The sequence below is a fragment of the Pelophylax lessonae genome, assembly GCF_965119305.1.
Source record: "Pelophylax lessonae genome assembly, chromosome: 6".
In the NCBI taxonomy this organism is placed as follows: Eukaryota; Metazoa; Chordata; class Amphibia; order Anura; family Ranidae; genus Pelophylax; species Pelophylax lessonae.
The window spans coordinates 274,238,935-274,258,197 of NC_138773.1; the positions used below are offsets into that span (position 1 = coordinate 274,238,935).

The 19,263-nt window shown below is 39.1% G+C and overlaps 1 protein-coding gene across 2 annotated transcripts in view; it reads right to left on the reverse strand.

Moving 5' to 3' along the window:
• GPD2 (glycerol-3-phosphate dehydrogenase 2) overlaps positions 1 to 19,263 on the reverse strand; it is a 300,869-nt gene that overhangs the window by 134,778 nt on the left and 146,828 nt on the right. The gene's annotated exons all lie outside the window — the stretch shown is intronic.

Consider the following 19,263-nt stretch of genomic DNA (forward strand, 5'->3'; position numbering starts at 1 on the left):
TCCTCATATATAGCTATCTATAATAAATAAATAATAAAATATATATAAATATATATACACAGTTTCATCTCATAAAATTAGAATATCATCAAAAAGTCAATGTATTTCAGTAATTATTTTCAAAAAGTAAAACTCATATTTTATATAGATGCGTTACACACAGAGTAATATCTTTCAAGCATTTCTTTCTTTTAATTTTGATGATTATGGCTTACAGCTAGTGAAAACCCAAAATGCAGTATTTCAGAAAATTACATAAAGATAAAAAGTTTTCTGTGTGCAGCAGCCCCCCTCAGCCCTACTAATACTTACCTGAGGTCTATCTAGATCCAGCGATGTTGCAGGAGTGTCTCGGCTGCTCAAGACTTCCCTCCTGATTGGCCGAGAAAGCAGCACGGCACCATTGGCCCACGCTGCTGTCAATCTAAGCCAGTTAGCCAATGAGGAGAGAAGGGGGGGCGGGCCACGGCTCCATGTCTGAATGGACACAGGAAGCTGTGGCTCAACTTGGGTGCCCCCGTAGCAAGCTACTTGCTCTGGGGGAACTCAAAAGGAGGGAGGGACCAGGAGCGCTGAAGAGGGACCCGAGAAGAGGAGGACCTGGGCTGCTTTGTGCATAACCACTGCACAGAGGAGGGAAGTATAACATGTTTGTTATTTTTAACCAAAACCATAAGGAGACTTTAGTATTATTTGAAGGCTAAACAGCTTCTCATCCAACTTCAATGAGTGACCAGAGGCTGAACAGTTTTCTCCCTATGCTAAAATCAACATTTATATATTTACAGGTGCATCTCATGAAATTAGAATATCATTTAAAAAGGTAATTTATTTTAGTAATTCAATTTAAAAAGTGTCACTATATTATATATATATATATAATATGTATATTTATAATATATAAATATAATTAATATAGATGCGTTACACAGAGTGATATATTTCAAGCATTTCGTTCTTTTAATTTTGATGTTTATGGCTTACAGCTAGTGATAACCCAAAATTTAGTATCTCAGAAAATTAGATTATTACAGTAGACCAAAAAAAAAAAAAAAAAAAAGGATTATTAATACAGAAATGTTGGCTTACTGAAAAGTTTGTCTATGTACAGTATAGTATGCACTTAATACATGGTCAGGGATACTTTTGCATAAATTACTGCATTAATGTGGCCCACACTGCCAAAAGTACCAATACCTGGCTTAATGATTATGGTATCACTGTGCTTGATTGGCCAGCAAACTCGCCTGACCTAAACCCCATAGAGAATCTGTGGGGTATTGTCAAAAGGAAGTTGAGAGACCCAACAATGCAGATGAGCTGAAGGCTGCTATCAAAGCAAACTGGGCTTCCATAACACCTCAGCAGTACCACAGGCTGATTGCCTCCATGCCACTTCGCACTGATGCAGTAATCAATGCAAAAGGAGCCCCGACTAAGTTTTGATTGCATACTATACTGTACATGGACATACTTTTCAATAAGCCAACATTTCTGTATTCCAAATCCTTTTTTTTTTTATTGGTCTTATTATAAATTATTCTACTTTTCTGAGATACTGACTTTTGGGTTTTCACTAGCTGTAAGCCATAATCATCAAAATTAAAAGAAAGAAATTCTTGAAATAAATCAGTGTGTGTGTACCACATCTATATAAAATATATGAGTTTGACTTTTTGAATTGAATTAAAGAAAAAAAAATAACTTTTTGATGATATTCTAATTTTATGAGATGCACATGTATATATTAATGCCCTCATTGAAAAAAAAAAAAGTCTCTATGTACATATTGTAATTATATATATATATATATATATATACATATACACATACACACATGAGAGTCGCCACTTGTATCAAATGACAGCATTTAATGCACAATATTTGTGTGTTAGTGCTCCCATTATTAACTCAATGCAAGTCTACCTGTAAGCATGGATCCAAAAAGTGTCACTGAACCTTACGTACTCCCTAGGTAGCTCATCCTATGGTATCTACCCAGTGTCTGTTAATCTAGGGTGCTGATCGTACTGTCTGACACACACATACATATTCACTAGGTAAATTATCTAAAGTTGGATATGAAATGCAAACAAGTATAAAGGTCAATTTACATTTTTAAATGTAAAAAAAGTAAATGTAAATGTTTAAAGTGTGACATAAAAGAACAGTCAATGAAAACACATTCCCTGGAATTTTATGAAGACTGGTACAGGCAGATTTTGCAAAAGTGTCTCTCATGCATTCTAAAAGTGGTGAAGAATGTGCCAAATTCATGTACCTGTCTAGTACTTGTACTTGAATTTGGCGTACGCCACTTTAAGATAGCACTTGAGGCACTTTTGCAAAATCAGTTTTTCTCTCTGTACTCCAAAAGAGAGTTGGTCTTAATTAGCTCCACTTTGCTGCATTCAATGAGATACAATGGAGAAACGGTTTGATGCACGATTTGGTGCGTGCGTCGCTCTCAGAACCAAAAGTGTTGCAAACGCTTCATGAATTTGGTGCATTACAGTAACAAGAGGCAATAACGCCAGAAAAGTGGCACAACAGCTTTATTAATTTCCCCCCATTGTAGTTGCTGTTTGAGACAAAAAAAGGCCTTTTGCACATGAACATAATAGTTACTGATGTTTATATGTAGGATTTTGTTGGCAGAAAGACCCTGAGAAAATGTTTCCATAAAAGGCCTTCCATATACATATGTATAGACGCATAAACATACGAAAAATAATCTTCTTCAGCCTATTCTAGGTGCCAGTGTTGTAGTATATGTGCGTATACATGCCTATGTGTGCACAGACTGCACTCAAATCTAACACTTTATTTTTATTTTACGGCTCTGAACTCATGGCTGAATTATTAATCCTTAGGCTCCTTTCATACTATCTGTCCGTCGGAAAGATTCCGTTTTTCTCAGCGGGGGATCGAGCCGCCGATCCCCCGCTGAGCAGCAGGAGGACAGCTGTGTCTCCACGCTGTGTGCGGAGACAGAGCTGTCAGTTCCCCATTCATCTCTATGGGGGAAATCGGATGGGAACGGACCGTCGGTCCATTCTCATCCGATCCCATCCCATCCGCTGGACGGATGGAAAATAGGGTTTCCATCCGTCCAGATTTGACGTATCGGGTCGGATGTCAGCGGACATGTCTCCGCTGACATCCGATGCCCCATAGGAATGCATGGGGGGACCGTTCAGATCCGCCAAAAAAACGAACAGGCGGATCTGAACGGTCCGCCTGTGTGAAAGGGGCCTTAGGCTTCATTCACACACAGCTGTAAAAATTTTACTGATGGTATTATATAAGAAAAGGCAATGCGTAATCATCATTGAAATACTTCTGTATTATTTTTTTTTTTTATTATTATTTACAAATTAAGATACATTTTTAGAAAAAAAATTTACTTTTACAAAACACAGACAAATATATTACAAATTAAAAAGAGAGAATCCAGTATATATGCTACAATTATACCTCCAGTATCAATAGGTTAATACCGGGATAATATATAAACTTAGATTATATTAAAAAAAAAAAGTATAAATTAAGGAATTATACCGATCTTTAAACTGGTCCATCTCTCTAAAACCCATCACCAAACAAATTAGATCCACAAAATTACTATATACTTTTGCTATTTTTTTTCAATTAGGTTTTTCCCTCTTTGTTTAAAATTATTTTGTGCATTTGTGCACATGCGCTTTTGTACGCATATTCAGTACACGTGTTTATACACATAAGTATGCAAAGCGCATGTTTTTAGATTGGATTCTGTGTTACGGATATGAACGCAGTGCAGGTTTACGCACCTGTGTGGATGGCCCTATTGAAATCAATGCAGTTGCATTCAGATCCATAATTAAAAAATGCTTGGCTTGTATGTGTGTTTTTACAGCCATGTGAATGACGCCTTACAGTTGTGTGATTTGTTCTACAGACAATGATGCTCCTGTGTTTAGATCAATAAAAATCGTGGTGTTTTTTTTTTGCCTGTGTGCATTATGTAAAGCTCTGTGTAAATTGACGGCGCTATAGAAGTGTAATAAATAAATAAGAGGCCTTAAACTAATAGTTCTTACTCATCACCCCCCCTTACAGGAAGAGGAGCTGTATAAATCACAAAAGATAAATACTGTATTTAAAGTGTTTCATGTAAAAATGGGCTATCATGGTAATTAACAAGTCGTCATCACTCTGCATTAGTAGTCAACATTATTCTTGCTATGCTATGTGATTAGTCTTTGCAGATGTAAACAAATTTTTTTCCTCAATATTAATGGAGCATAGTCATCGAGTGAACAATGTAAGTGCAAGAACACTTTTACTTCAACATGAATAATATAATCAACTGGTGAACAAAGGAAGTGCAAGACTAATTTGCTTCAGTATAAAGTATAACATAATTGACTGATGAACTGTATAGCAGCGGAGAAAATTATATTCTTCAGGATTAATGGATAATATAATGAGCTGGTTAGCAGTATAGTTGGAACCAGGCATACGAGCAACCAATCGGTAAGTACATGGAATTATATTTTATCAAATAAAACAAGGTGTAGAACCAGCCAGGTTATTGTGAAGTGGGCTTAAAAAGATTGTAAAGTCTCATTTTTTGTTCCTATAAAAATAACAAACATGTTCTACTTACCTGCTCTGTTGCACTGGATTTTCACAGGTCAGCCCGGATCCTTCTCTTCTCGGGTCCCTCTTCTGTGATCCTGGATCCTCCCTCTTGTTTAGTGCCCCCACAGCAAGCAGCTTGCTATGGGGGCACCCGAGCCGAGCCACAGCTTTCTGTGCCCGTTCAGACACAGAGCCAGAGATGTATAGTAACTAAGTAGAACTACTTCACTACTGTATTTAAGTAACGAAAGGCGGTATCTGTACTTTCCTAGAGTATAATTTTTTTCTCCTACTTCCACTTCACTACATTTTTTCGATGATTTCAATACTTCTACTCCGATATTTTTTTTTGTGCTGCATAGTTACTCGTTACAATTATAAAAGTTTTTTCAAAACTACTAGTACTTCTACTTTCAGTACTTGAGTAGCAAATTTTTTAAAAAAACTACTTGCAATACTTAAGTACAAAAAATGTTGAATACTTTAGTATTTCTACTCAAGTCACTTTTTGATCGAGCACTTCCACTTCTACTCAAGTCACTTTTTGATCGAGCACTTGTACTTTTACTCAAGTATGGGTTTCGAGTACTTTATACAACTCTGCACGGAGCCCCGACCAGGCCCCCCTCCCTCTCTCCTGATGCGCTAGCTGACTTTGATTGACAGAAGCAACAGCCAATGGCACCGCTGCTGTTTCTCAAGCAATTAGGAGGGAAAATCTCGGACGGCTGAAACACTTGTGGACATTGCTGGACAGAGAAGGACCTCAGGTTAGTATTAGGGGGTGGGGGGGGGGGGGGGACTGCTGCACACAGAAGTTTTTTTTATTTTAATGCATTCTGTGTATTAAGACAAAAAACCTTCTGACTTTACAACTCCTTTAAAATGGTATTAAACCCAAAAACAAAAATGTAATATATTGCAGTTTACTAATTCTTAAGCATTGTGGCTGTATTTATTTTCATTTTAAGATTTTTTTCCCCTTTACTTTCTACAGGCAACCCAGATAATAACATACTTCCTGTCTCAAGAGCCATACACATGGGCCGAATATGGGGAGGCATCAGCCGGTTTAATAGAAACCGCCCAATATTTGGCCCGTGCAAATGGCAGCAGGCTGTTTGGCCGGCTTCTGTCGAAGGGGCATGACCGGAAAACGGTCTGTCGATCAGCTCCCGATCAGCGCTCTCAGTCAGTGTGTTCTGGTGGAGGGGGGGGGGGGTTGTCCCCCTGTCATAACACAATAGCTCAGCAGGGGATATGGCTGTACGTGCTCCTCGGTTTTTCATTCAGGCCGCTGGGTTGAACGAAAAAAATACTAGAAGTGCGTACTAGACTTTAGGGTGTCTCCACTCTAGACGGAGAAGCGACAATACCACCTTTGGACAGCATTGTCAATCTGTTGGATGAACTTGGCTAACAAATTAAAGCCAAACTACAGATGACACTCTAAAAGAAGTTCATCATAATTTTTTTTTCCATTTGGCATAGACATTTTACAAAAATAAATAAAAGCTGATCTTTTTAAGCACCCCTGTCAGTGGTATGTTGCATTCCTCTGCTATTTTTGCTGCACAGGTTGCTCTGGTAAAGGAAATTGAAAAATAACAACATTACTGGCAGGATCAACAAGTGATCATAAAGGGGAAAAAAAACGAAAAAAGAAAGAACAAATGCAGCCATCACGTTTAAGAATTGGTAAACTGCAATATATTAAATTGTTGTTTTGGGATTTACTACCACCAACAAACCGTCAGTCTTAACCCAGTGAAAAAGCACAGTAGATACTTTTAAAGTAGAAGGTAACTGTCTCACAAATTCCCAAGATAAAAGGTTGTCCCTCACTGTAGGATAGTGGGCAAATTAATTCTCTGCTCTGAATGGCTCAGCCCACAATCCTAAAATAAAACGTAAATCCCTATTTTTTTGGAATTGTGGGTAAAGTGAAACGTGCAGACACATTCTATTTGAAAAAGGCATTGCAGTGGAATAACAGAAAAGAATAGTATAGTAATAGAATAGGTTTATTTTAATTAGTGTACAGTAAACCCTGGTACCCAGCCTGTAATACAAACTCAAAAGAACTCATCAGAGCCCAACGCATTGAGGGCTGGTTCACACCAGATGCTGCGGTTCTGTGCATTTTTAAACTGCATCAAAAATGCATACAATGCAGTGATGGCGAACCTTGGCACCCCAAATGTTTTGGAACTACATTTCCCATGATACACTGCAGTTACATAGTTTGTGAGGTTGAAAAAAGACATCAGTCCATCCAGTTCAACCTATGATATGTATGAGTGTGTTTGCTTTTAACCGTACTTTGTATACCCCTGTATGTTGTGGTCGTTAAAGTGCCCATCTAATAGTTTTTTAAAACTATTGATGCTCCCTGCTGATACCACTGCTTGTGGAAGAGAATTCCACATCCTTACTGCTCTGACAGTAATGAACCCCTTACGTATTTTAAGGTTAAACTGTTTTTCCTCTAGTTTTAGTGAGTGTATTGTATTCCCTTTCTCTGAAGAGTTTGTTCCTTATGCTAGGGTCACCAGTACAGTATTTGTACATTGATATAAAATCCCCCCTCAATCGTCTCTTCTCCAGAGAGAATAAGTTCAGTGCCTGTAGTCTTTCCTCATAGCGGATGTCCTCCATTCCCCTAATTATTTTTGTTGCCCTTCTCTGGACTCTCTCCAGTTCCAGCACATCCTTCCTGAGGACCGGTGCCCAGAACTGGACAGCATACTCCAGATGTGGCCGGACCAGAGTCTTGTAAAGTAGGAGAATAATCTCTTTATTTCTGGAGTGAATCCCCTTTTTTATACATGCCAGTATTCTGTTGGCTTTGCTTGCAGCGGCTTGGCATCGCATGCCACTGCCAAGCCTGTTGTCCACTAGTACCCCCAGGTCCTTTTCCAACTTAGATTCACCCAGAGGTCCCCCCCCCCCTAGCAAGTAGTTTGCTTTGCTTGCAGTGACGCTGGAGCATCATGTGAAATGTAGTTCCAGAACATCTGGGGTGCCAAGGTTCACCATCACTGCACTAGGGTGTCCTTGAGAAGATATCACACATTTGCGGTAAACTGGAAATTGTTTCTATAACTAGTAACCCTATCCACCTTACCTTAGCCAACTTTTCACTCCTATTGCAGAGATTTCTAGCCCTCATGAGGTTTATCCCTACCATTTGTGTTTCTCTACACTGGTTTATAGATAATCATTGGAAATCTTCCCATTAATCTTTTGAAAGTGAGAGTAGACACCATTTGTGGTATGGAAAAATATTTCACACACTATACAATTCTATGCCTTTTTATAACACGAAATGGGATCTCTAGTTTGAACATTCTGAGATCCTTCTTTAACTTACTGAACATTAGATTAACCCTCATTAACTGCTCTTAAATGATCAGACATTCACTGTTTACTCTAACTACAGTTCTCTACATGTATATTGGCATTTTCTGGTCATGTCGTGGCAATGTATTACTTTCTATGTTAAGGTTTTATGAACTCTATCGTTAGATCCTTATTATTTGTATCTAGAGATATTTTTGGAAATACCTTTTTTAGTATATTTGTATAAATTTGCTGTGTTTTTTGTACCGCCAAGTTTCACTTAAAAAGAAGCTTGTAAACAAAAAATTTTTTTCATTTATTCCAATGGCCCTTGTTCACACCAGTGCAGTCAACAAGTACTAAAAACTAGTAAAAGAGTCCTAAGCGAAGCCACCTAAGTGTAAGTACACTGTTACCAAAAAATAAAAAAAAAAATAAATACATACATAAAACCCTACCCACAACAACTTGAAATAACACAAGAATCTGCAAGTAATATATGTGAAACGTTTGTATATATCTGGTTAAGCACCTACTGATGCAGACACTCTAGGGTTGATTTACTAAATGCAAGTAGACTGTGCACTTTGCAATGTGCAGTTGCACTCTGCAAGGGCAGCTGCTCCAGAGATTAGCAATTGAGGCAAAGCTTCACTTTGCAAAGAATACCCAATCACGTGCAAGGAAAAAAGGAAGATTAAAAAATATGTTTAATAGTTGCATATACATGAGTGTTGATATCAATTTTTTAATATTATATTGTGTGGCACTGGGGAAAATGTAATTATTTACTGGTTATTGTAGGGGTTGATTTACTAAAGATAAATAGACTGTGCACTTTGCAAAGTGCAGTTGCTCCAGAGCTTATTAAGTAAGCAAAAGCTCTGTTGACTTCCATCATCCAATCATGTGCAAGCAAAAATGCGGTTTATTTCTCATATCTAAAATATGCGGGGGAAATTTTTTTTTTTTTTTTTTTAATTTATAGTTTATTCAATTTTCATATATTTATAATTTTATTTTATTATTTTATAATTTATAAAATCAGAAAAAAATACGAACACACAAACATTTCCCACCTCACCCAAAATTAGTATATTTCTATTTCTCCCTCTCCTGTGCCTGGAACTTCCCTTTTCCACTTCGCCTCCCCCCACCCCCTTTTGCCTATACCCTACAGATCTCTGCATATTTACTTGTTTTTTTAAAGACTGTCCAGCTGTTCCAAGTTTCAAAGAAATTTTCTGTCTTTTCTTCTTCCCTACTACTCAAGAACTCCATATTATATACATAGTCCAGTCTCTTAAACCATTCCCCTATTGTAGGCCTTTCAGGATGCAACCATTTTTTTGGTATTGCTCCTTTTGCTGCGTTTAGAAGGTAAGGCACTATTGTAGACTTATACAGTTCTTTTTGTTTTATTTGTACTGTGAAACAAACGGTGCCATGGATCATCGGGAGTTCTTATGACCGTGATATCTTCTATGTATTGCCTTACCTCCTCCCAGTATTTTCGTATTTCTGGGCATTACTACCACAGATGGGTCATTGTGCCCTTCATATTGAATCCTCTCCAGCACAATGGGGATTTCTCTGGTTGATATTTATGTAACCCATCAGATGTCATACACTTATAGTTCAATTCTATGGTATTTATATCGGCCAAGAAACTATATACAGCTCCCAGTATTTTATCTACTTGTTGTTCCGTTAAAAGTGTAACCAATTACCTTTCCCATTTTCCAAGGAATGGAGGAACTTTTGGCACCACCGGCCCTATGAGAATCTTGTATATTCGTGCTATACAGTGTTTCACCATCTCTACTGAATCAGAGAGCTGTTCAATTGGATTTAATTCCTTTCTTGATCTAGTGGGCTGTGGTAACGATGACACAAAATGCTTTAACTGCAAGTACCTCCATTCGTTCAAAATCTTCATTCTGCCCCCATGTTTAAAATCTTGAAATGGACGTATCCTTCCATTCTTTATAGTATGTTTTAATTGGACATTCTTAAACCAAAACCAATCTCCAAATTGTGCTCCCTTACACGGTAAGAAAACGTGTCTGATAATTAAAATAAAAGGTGAATTAAATTCCCACTTTGCTAACCTGTGTACTTTATCCCATACCTTAAGTGAATTTATTTTCTTATGAAGTGGACTGTTCCACCTGTGGTGGAACCTCCGGTTTCCAGATTAAACAAGGCAACCATGATTCCGGTTGCAGAGTCCCCGGCCTTTAAGGACCCGACTGACAGGAAGGCGGAGGCTTTGGCTCGCAAAATGTACACCCTGGCTGGTTCAGCACGGAGACTGATATTGACCATTGCCCTGGTGTCGCAAAAGGAGTAGTAACAGGAGTAGCTAGAGAAACACGGTTAATTTCTAGTGACGGATCTCATGGAGGAAGAGGAGGTCTGAAGATTTCCCCTTCCCCCACTCTCCCTTGTGTGTCTTTGTCTATTCAATAAAGCTTTGGGCTTGTGACTTCATTCCCCTCCCCTCACCACTCTCTCCCCCCCCCCCCTTCACACCTGTTGCTTTTTTGAAACGTAATGTTGTTTGATAGATGCAACGTATAGTCAACGATTTCTAGTTTCATGCTTTAGGGGTATTGTGGCGTCATGCAGGATTTGATGGCATGGGGTATCCTTACTCCACACAATACATCAGGCATCATACCGCAGTGAATGTATTTGAATGTATTTATTTGTATGATGGGAAATGTATTGTAATGTAGTGTATTTATGTGCTGCGTCGCAGTACAGGGGAGAATGTACCCCGACAAAGTATTGTTTTTTGTATATTCTTATGCAAATAAAGTATACATTTTCAACCAAAAAAAAAGTGAATTTCTAGTTAATTTATGTGCATTTATAGCCAACATTCTATACTTGAGTGGAATTCAAATAATCTTATTTAATTGTGTTTTACTTTTTTTTTCACTCTTTATTTGTCCACTCTATCAATCATGCTAGGACTTTGGCGTTGTAATATCTTTTAATGTCTGGCACTCCTAACCCCCCCAAGCGCTTTGTCTTTACACAATACTGAGAGCTATATTCTTAGTTTCTTGTTCCACCGAATTAACTTTGAAATCATAGTTTTCAATGTATTAAGATATGAATGAGGTAACTATTGGCAGCATTTGGAATTTGTATAAACATTTTTAGTAAAATTGTCATCTTTACTATATTTATCTGGCCTAGCCAAGAAAGTGGTCTTGTTGCGATTTTTTTTAAATTCTGACGTAATCTCATTTAATACTGGGATATAGTTAACTTGGTACAGCCTCCCTACATTGGGTGTTAGTTTTATTCCCAGGTAATTTAGCTCTGATTTTGCTCATGAGAAATTTGCTCCTGCAAATGTTGTTCTTCTTTTGCATTCAGACTAATGTTCAAAATTTCAGACTTTACTGGGTTGATCTTAAAGTTGGACAGCTTTCCATATCTTTTTAACTCTCTTATTAAGTTAGGTAAAGTTATTCTGGGATTTGTCATAGAGAACAAGACCTCGTTGGCGTATGCTGCTATTTTATGTTCCTCTCCGATCTTCACCCCGCCAATGTGTGGACTACTTTGCACCTTACCCAATAATGATTTCAGTGAGAGTATAAACAGAAAGCAGTAGAGAGGGGGCACCCTTGTCTTGTCCCATTAAACATTTCAAATTAAGGCGATAGGCTTCCATTAATTTTCACCGACGCAGTAGGATGGTTGTATAATACTTTAATTCAACTCAACATCTTGGGTCCAATTCCCAAATTCTCTATTGTACTCATCATAAAGCCCCAGTCTATCAAATTATTTTTCGGCATCTAGAAGTAGCACTGGGGGCCCCCTATCTCTCAGTTTATTAAGTAGCAAGATAGTTCTTGTCCTGTTATCTTTACTTTCCCTCCCAGGTATAAGTGCCGTTCAGTCTGCATGGATCCATTCAGGCATCAATTCCTTTAGTCTCGTCATAATATTTTAAAAGTTTTGTATCTGCAACCACCAATCGGTTTGTAGCTGGAGCACAGTGTTGCATCCTTCCCCTCCTTGGGTATTATTATAACATAAGCCCGCAAAGACTCCTTCCTCATTTCTTTTCCCTCTCCAAGGCCATTTAGATATTTACCTAATTTTGGTATAAGTTGTTATTTTTAAGGGCTGCAATAATCTCTTTATCTGTTATTGGTTCTTCCAAAAATTGTAATCTGTCTCCTGATATTTTGGGCAGGTTTGCTTCTTTTAAATATTCTTGTATTCTACACAGTTTCTCTTCCTGTGTACCTTTTTGTCTTACTGCATATAATGTACTGTAGTAGTCATAAAAAACTTTAGCTATTTCAGTTGTTGTGTGAACTAACTCCCCTTTTCCAATTTTAACTTTCCCAATAAAATGTATAGATTTTCTTTTTCTTTTTTTACATTCTTGCTAAATATTTTCCTGGCTTATTCCCACATTTATATCTTTGGCCACTCTAATACATACCTGTCTTGTTTCTTGTTCCAATAAGTCTTTCAACTATTTTTAATACTAAGGCATGCTGTACCTCTATAGCCATTTTTCTTTTATGTCGTTGTTCGAATTCGTAAATTTCCGATATTAATCTGTTCCTATCCCTCATCCTTTCCTTTTTTCTCCTGGATCCTATAGAGATCAGAATGCCTCCGACATATGATTTATGGACCTCCCAAACCATGGCTTCTGATACATTCGTGGTTTCTTTAGGCTGGAAGAATATTTCTAGTTCTTTTTTTACTTTATCCTCAACTTCTCTTTCTTGTATTACCATATTTATCAGCATATAACACGCACCTCAATTTTAGGAGGGAAATTTTAGGAAAAAAGCTTAAATTTGAAATAAACAGCTTTGAACTAAGAACTTTTTTTTTTAATCAAATGCAGCCTCACCAGTGCCCATGAATGCAGCCTCATCAGAGCAGTGTCCACCAATGCAGCCTCGCCAGCGCAGTGTCCACCAATGCAGCCTCGCCAGCGCAGTGTCCACCAATGCAGCCTCGCCAGCGTCATTGCACAGAGCGGGGGCGGGCCGGGTCGAGGAGAAGGGAGGAGGAGCAGCTGCTGTCATCTGAAGTCCTGGCGCCTATGATAGACATCACACGTCCCAGCATTGGGCCACTGTGCTGTCTATCATAGGAGGTGAGACTTCCTATGACAGTGACCGCTCGCCCTTCCTTCTTCTCGGCCCGGCTCGCCCCCTGCTGCCTGTCCTTTTTTTTTTTTTTTCGGCGTATAACACGCTGCTGTTTTGCCCTCCATTTTTAGGAGGAAAAAGTGCGTGTTATATGACGATAAATACGGTAATTCTTCATTCAACCTCCAGGCACTCACTTTTCCATGGTGTCCTGTTGGTTTTAGTTTCATTACTACAGGAGCATGATATTTCTATAGATGTTTTTACTACTAATTTCAGCAATCAACGCACCACCATTATATAGTCCAGCCTTGAGTACTTCCCCTGCACTGAGGAATGGAAGGTGAAGTCCTTTGTCTCAGGATGCTGGGCTCTCCACACATCTATCAATTGACATTGATAGAATTTCTTCCTAATTGCCCACAATTGCTTCTTCCTTATCCCCAGTGCATGTGAAGTACTGTCTACCCTTGGATCCATGCAAAAGTTTAAATCACCCGTCACTATCAGTCTACCCTTCTTGAAATTCATCAGTTCACTCAATATATCTTTCAAGTAAGTAAATTTGGAAGATAACCACGCTATGCTAATGTACAAATAAGCAGCAGCTTATAGTGTGACAAACACTTAAACAAAAATTATATCAAGGTAAGCCGCGCTAAGCAGTGAATTTGTGCTATAACACACAAAATATTATATATGGTGAAAATACCAAGTTAAATACTTGAAATATACAGTGAATAAAAATAATAATAATAACAACTTGAATGTGACATACACCCAACCAGGAAGTGTGTAAAGCAAGTTGTGTGCAGAGTTAATTAAAGTTCAATAGTCCCTATAAGGACCCAAAAAATCAACAGTGACAAATAAAAATGTCTAAAAGGTCAAAAATGATCTTGACCACAAAAACTGCTGGAAAACTCCTGGGGATCAATCCAGTAGTCCGTGTGAGATTCCAAAGTGTTAGATCACTCCTATTGCAAGGAACAGCCACTAGATACGCAGACTGCTTACCAGATTGAGGTATATCATGTGCCTGATTCAAAGGTGTATGCTCCCAGTATCCTCAATAGGATAGACCTCTAGATAAATTCCAACCTCAGACGACAGGAAAAGCTTAACAAACATGGACCACGTGCATGTAAAAAATGATACAAGATCCCATAGCGTAACACTATATAATTGTTATGGGTTCGTATATCACAAATGTACACTCAATGGTGAAATTTACACCTTAATTGCAATCCACTTAATAAGGAATAAAGTGCTGAAGTGAAAGATAGTGACCTCCACCGATATTACAAGCTGCTTACCAGACATAAAATGATCTTAGAATGGGGGGACAGATGAAGGGGGTGCCTGATGGGAAGGAGGGGACGCTGGGGGTCCAACCGTTCCATGGAGGGGCGCATGTCCACCCCAAAACCATCCAGGGGGAGAAGAGGGACAGCTACTCACCATAACAGGAACCAGGCAGGCACCGCTCCAGACCGAACCCCTTGCCATCGAAATGGGGGGCTGTCGGCCAGAAGGAATGCTGCGACTCGGGCACAGATCCGATCGTATGCGACCTCGCGAGGTGTTTAACTCACAAGCCAGCCCCCATCCAGTGGGGCTATGTCGCAGCCAGCCAAAGGCAGAGCTAAGGTCTGTGAGCGCTCGCTGGCCAGATTGGGGTGACCACTGGAACTAGATCGGACTTATCTAGCCCATCGCCCAGTCTGGCATTTGATTGTAGATCTCACAGAAAAAAAAAATCTATCTAAAGAAAAAATTTGCCAGGACCAGAGATCCCAGCAAGGAACTAGGTCCTTACTCCTGACTAGGCATACAAAAAAAACTGAATACCCATAGCAGAGACAGGAAGTATACCACCTGGGAATGCCCATAGGTGTAGCCAGACTTTTTTCTGCTTAGTGTCCTACTCCTGTAGGGGGCAGTATAACCCAATGGTTAAGATTGGATTAGGAGCTGTGTCTGTCAATGAACGAACAAGAAAGTTCAATTTTGGTCTCATCTGACAAGAGCACCTTCTTCCACATGTTTGCGGTGTCCCCCACATGACACCCCACAAACTGCAAATGGGACTTCTTATGGCTTTCTCTCAACAATGGCTTTCTTCTTGCCACTCTTCCATAAAGGCCAGATTTGTGGAGTGCACCACTAATAGTTGTCTTGTGGACAGATTCTTCCACCTGAGCTGTGGACCTCTGCAGCTCCTCCAGAGTTACCATGGGCCTCTTTATCCCTGACCTGTCTGGTGTGTCCCTTGGCCTTCATGATGCTGTTTGTGCACTATGGTTCTCGAAGAAACCTCTGAGGGCTTCACAGAACAGTTGTATTTATACTGAGAATAAATTATACACAGGACTCTATTTACTAATTAGATGACTTCTGGTCAATTGGTTCCACTAGATTTTAGTTAAGGGTATACGAGTACAGGGGGCTGAATACAAATGCACGCCACACTTTTCAGAAATTAATTTGTAAAAAAAATTTGAAAACCCATTTATCATTTTCCTTCCACGTCACAATTATGTGCCACTTTGTGTTGGTCTATCACATAAAATCCCAATAAAATACATTTACATTTTTGGTTGTAACATGACAAAATGTGAAACATTTCAAGTGGTATGAATACTTTTTCAAGGCACTGTATATACAGTGCCTTGCGAAAGTATTCGGCCCCCTTGAACTTTGCGACCTTTTGCCACATTTCAGGCTTCAAACATAAAGATATAAAACTGTAATTTTTTGTGCAGAATCAACAACAAGTGGGACCCAATCATGAAGTGGAAAGAAATTTATTGGATATTTCAAACTTTGTTAACAAATAAAAAACTGAAAAGTTGGGCGTGCAAAATTATTCAGCCCCTTTACTTTCAGTGCAGCAAACTCTCTCCAGAAGTTCAGTGAGGATCTCTGAATGATCCAATGTTGACCTAAATGTCTAATGATGATAAATAGAATGCACCTGTGTGTAATCAAGTCTCTGTATAAATGCACCTGCACTATAATAGTCTCAAAGGTCCATTTAAAGAGCAGAGAGCATCATGAAGAACAAGGAACACACCAGGCAGGTCCGAGATACTGTTGTGGAGAAGTTTAAAGCCGGATTTGGATACAAAAAGATTTCCCAAGCTTTAAACATCCCAAGGAGCACTGTGCAAGTGATAATATTGAAATGGAAGGAGTATCAGACCACTGCAAATCTACGAAGACCAGGCCGTCCCTCTAAACTTTCAGCTCATACAAGGAGAAGACTGATCAGAGATGCAGCCAAGAGGCCCATGATCACTCTGGATGAACTGCAGAGATCTACAGCTGAGGTGGGAGACTCTGTCCATAGGACAACAATCAGTCGTATACTGCACAAATCATTTATGGAAGAGTGGCAAGAAGAAAGCCATTTCTTAAAGATATCCATAAAAAGTGTTGTTTAAAGTTTGCCACAAGCCACCTAGGAGACACACCAAACATGTGGAAGAAGGTGTTCTGATCAGATGAAACCAAAATCGAACTTTTTGGCAACAATGCAAAATGTTATGTTTGGCGTAAAAGCAACACAGCTCATCACCCTGAACACACCATCCCCACTGTCAAACATGGTGGTGGCAGCATCATGGTTTGGGCCTGCTTTTCTTCAGCAGGGACAGGGAAGATGGTTAAAATTGATGGGAAGATGCATGGAGCCAAATACAGAAAACCTGATGGAGTCTGCAAAAGACCTGAGACTGGGACGGAGATTTGTCTTCCAACAAAACAATGATCCAAAACATAAAGCAAAATCTACAATGGAATGGTTCACAATAAACATATCCAGGTGTTAGAATGGCCAAGTCAAAGTACAGACCTGAATCCAATTGAGAGTCTGTGGAAAGAACTGAAAACTGCTGTTCACAAATGCTCTCCATCCAACCTCACTGAGCTCGAGCTGTTTTGCAAGGAGGAATGGGCAAAAATTTCAGTCTCTCGATGTGCAAAACTGATAGAGACATACCCCAAGCGACTTACAGCTGTAATCGCAGCAAAAGGTGGCGCTACAAAGTATTAACTTAAGGGGGCTTAATAATTTTGCACAACCAATTTTTCAGTTTTTATTTGTTAAAAAAGTTTGAAATATCCAATAAATTTTGTTTCACTTCATGATTGTGTCCCACTTGTTGTTGATTCTTCACAAAAAATTACAGTTTTATATCTTTATGTTTGAAGCCTGAAATGTGGCAAAAGGTCGAAAGGTTCAAGGGGGCCGAATACTTTTGCAAGGCACTGTATGTACACGCAAAGCTGAGTGATATTTTAGTAATACAGATTAGTACAGTACTGTCCGGGCAGCGATGATTGATCATTTATAATAGTAAAAGAACAGTCAGATTAGATAGGGGGTGGAGGCTTAGTGCTGGCTGTTTAAGAACGGGGTGGAGCTACAGCCAGAAAAAGAGGTGCTTTTAATCCCTAATGAGTCAACTGGTCTCAACAGGCCTAAGTGCTAAAATCTAAATAAAAAGTTTGAATGAGAGTTCTTCTATAATTCCTCCCTACTGCAGGCATGAATCACTTGTACAGCAAGTCTTTTGTCAACCCTCCTATAGAGCTACATGGGTACATTCATTTTCCTGCAAAGTATTTGTATTGCTTACAACAAGCAATTAGAGTCTCCTTATGTGCACAAAAACGAAGGAACTAATGAGTTGTCATGGACAACAATGACAATATTTCCTTCAGAAATGTATGCAGACAGTTTGTCTGTACATATCCACACATAGTGCAGAGTACTGTAGGTTGAAGCAAACTATATTAACAAGGTGCTAGTCTTTTTTTCCTAAACAGTTAAAGATCAAAAAAAAAAAAAAGACAAATTAATCTTTTCCAATCCAGGCTTCACATACGGTATTAGATTTATCTTTTTCCCTCGAAGGCCCTGAGCCTTGCTTTAGTGAAATTACTCTACAGTTTGCAATTAATTTTCTGATTATCCGATCTGCAGTAGTAACAACCAAAATCCTGAAATGTTAACACTGGCCCACCCACTAAATACCAAATGGGAGGACATTAGAGTAATAGAAACGGTTGTTGATATATGCAGCTGGGATACCAAACTCTTAACACAAAATTGATTATGTAAAATATGCGGCCTATGATCCGTCTGGTGTGCCTGGAAGAGCTGCACAAGTAATCTGTCTATGGCAAAAGGGCAATGCTGAGATCAATGCTTTAGTGGGCCTTCTGTCCACTCCCCTTAACGTCCTGTTGTGGCCACGCTTAAATCAATAACGAGAAGTGATTTTCAGCTATTTGCTTAGATTATGCAATATTTCTTGCACTCTAGTAAAACAGAGAGAAGAGAGAAGAGAAAAAAACACACAATCTATTCATAAAAAATTGTGTATTCAACAACAACTAGAATTTAAAGTGGAAAGGCACATGTCTGGAATACATGCACATTTACCCACGATTTATCCCTTTAACATAGACCCTCTGTTATCTGAAACCGCCAGCACATTAATGAAATAGGTATTGCCAGATTCTAATTAATATTGGTTGTCTCATTTCTTACTACACTATATTACCAAAAGTATTGGGACACCTGCCTTTACACGCATCCCAGTCTTAGTCAATAGGGTTCAATATTGAGTTGGCCCCCTCTTTGCCGCTATAACAGTTTCAACTCTTCTGGAAAGGCTGTCCACAAGGTTTAGGAGTGAGTCAATGGGAATGATTGACCGTTCTTCCAGAAGCACATTTGTGAGGTCAAGCACTGATGTTGGACAAGAAGACCTGGCTCGCAGTCTCGGCTCCAATTTATCCCAAAGGTGTTCTATATGGTTGAGGTCAGGACTCTGCAGGCCAGTCAAGTTCCTCCAACCCAAATTCACTTATCCATGTCTTTATGGACCTTGCTTTGTGCACTGGTGTGCAGTCATGATGGACCAGGAACGGCCAAACCCCAAACTGTTCGCACAAAGTTGGGAGCATGAAATTGTCCAAAATGTATTGGTATGCTAATGTCTTAAGAGTTTCCTTCACTGGAACTAAGGGGCCAGGCCCAACCCCAACCCCTGAAAAACAACCCCACACCATAATCTCCCCTCCACCAAATGATTTGGACCAGTGCTCAAAGCAAGGTCCATAAAGACATGGATCA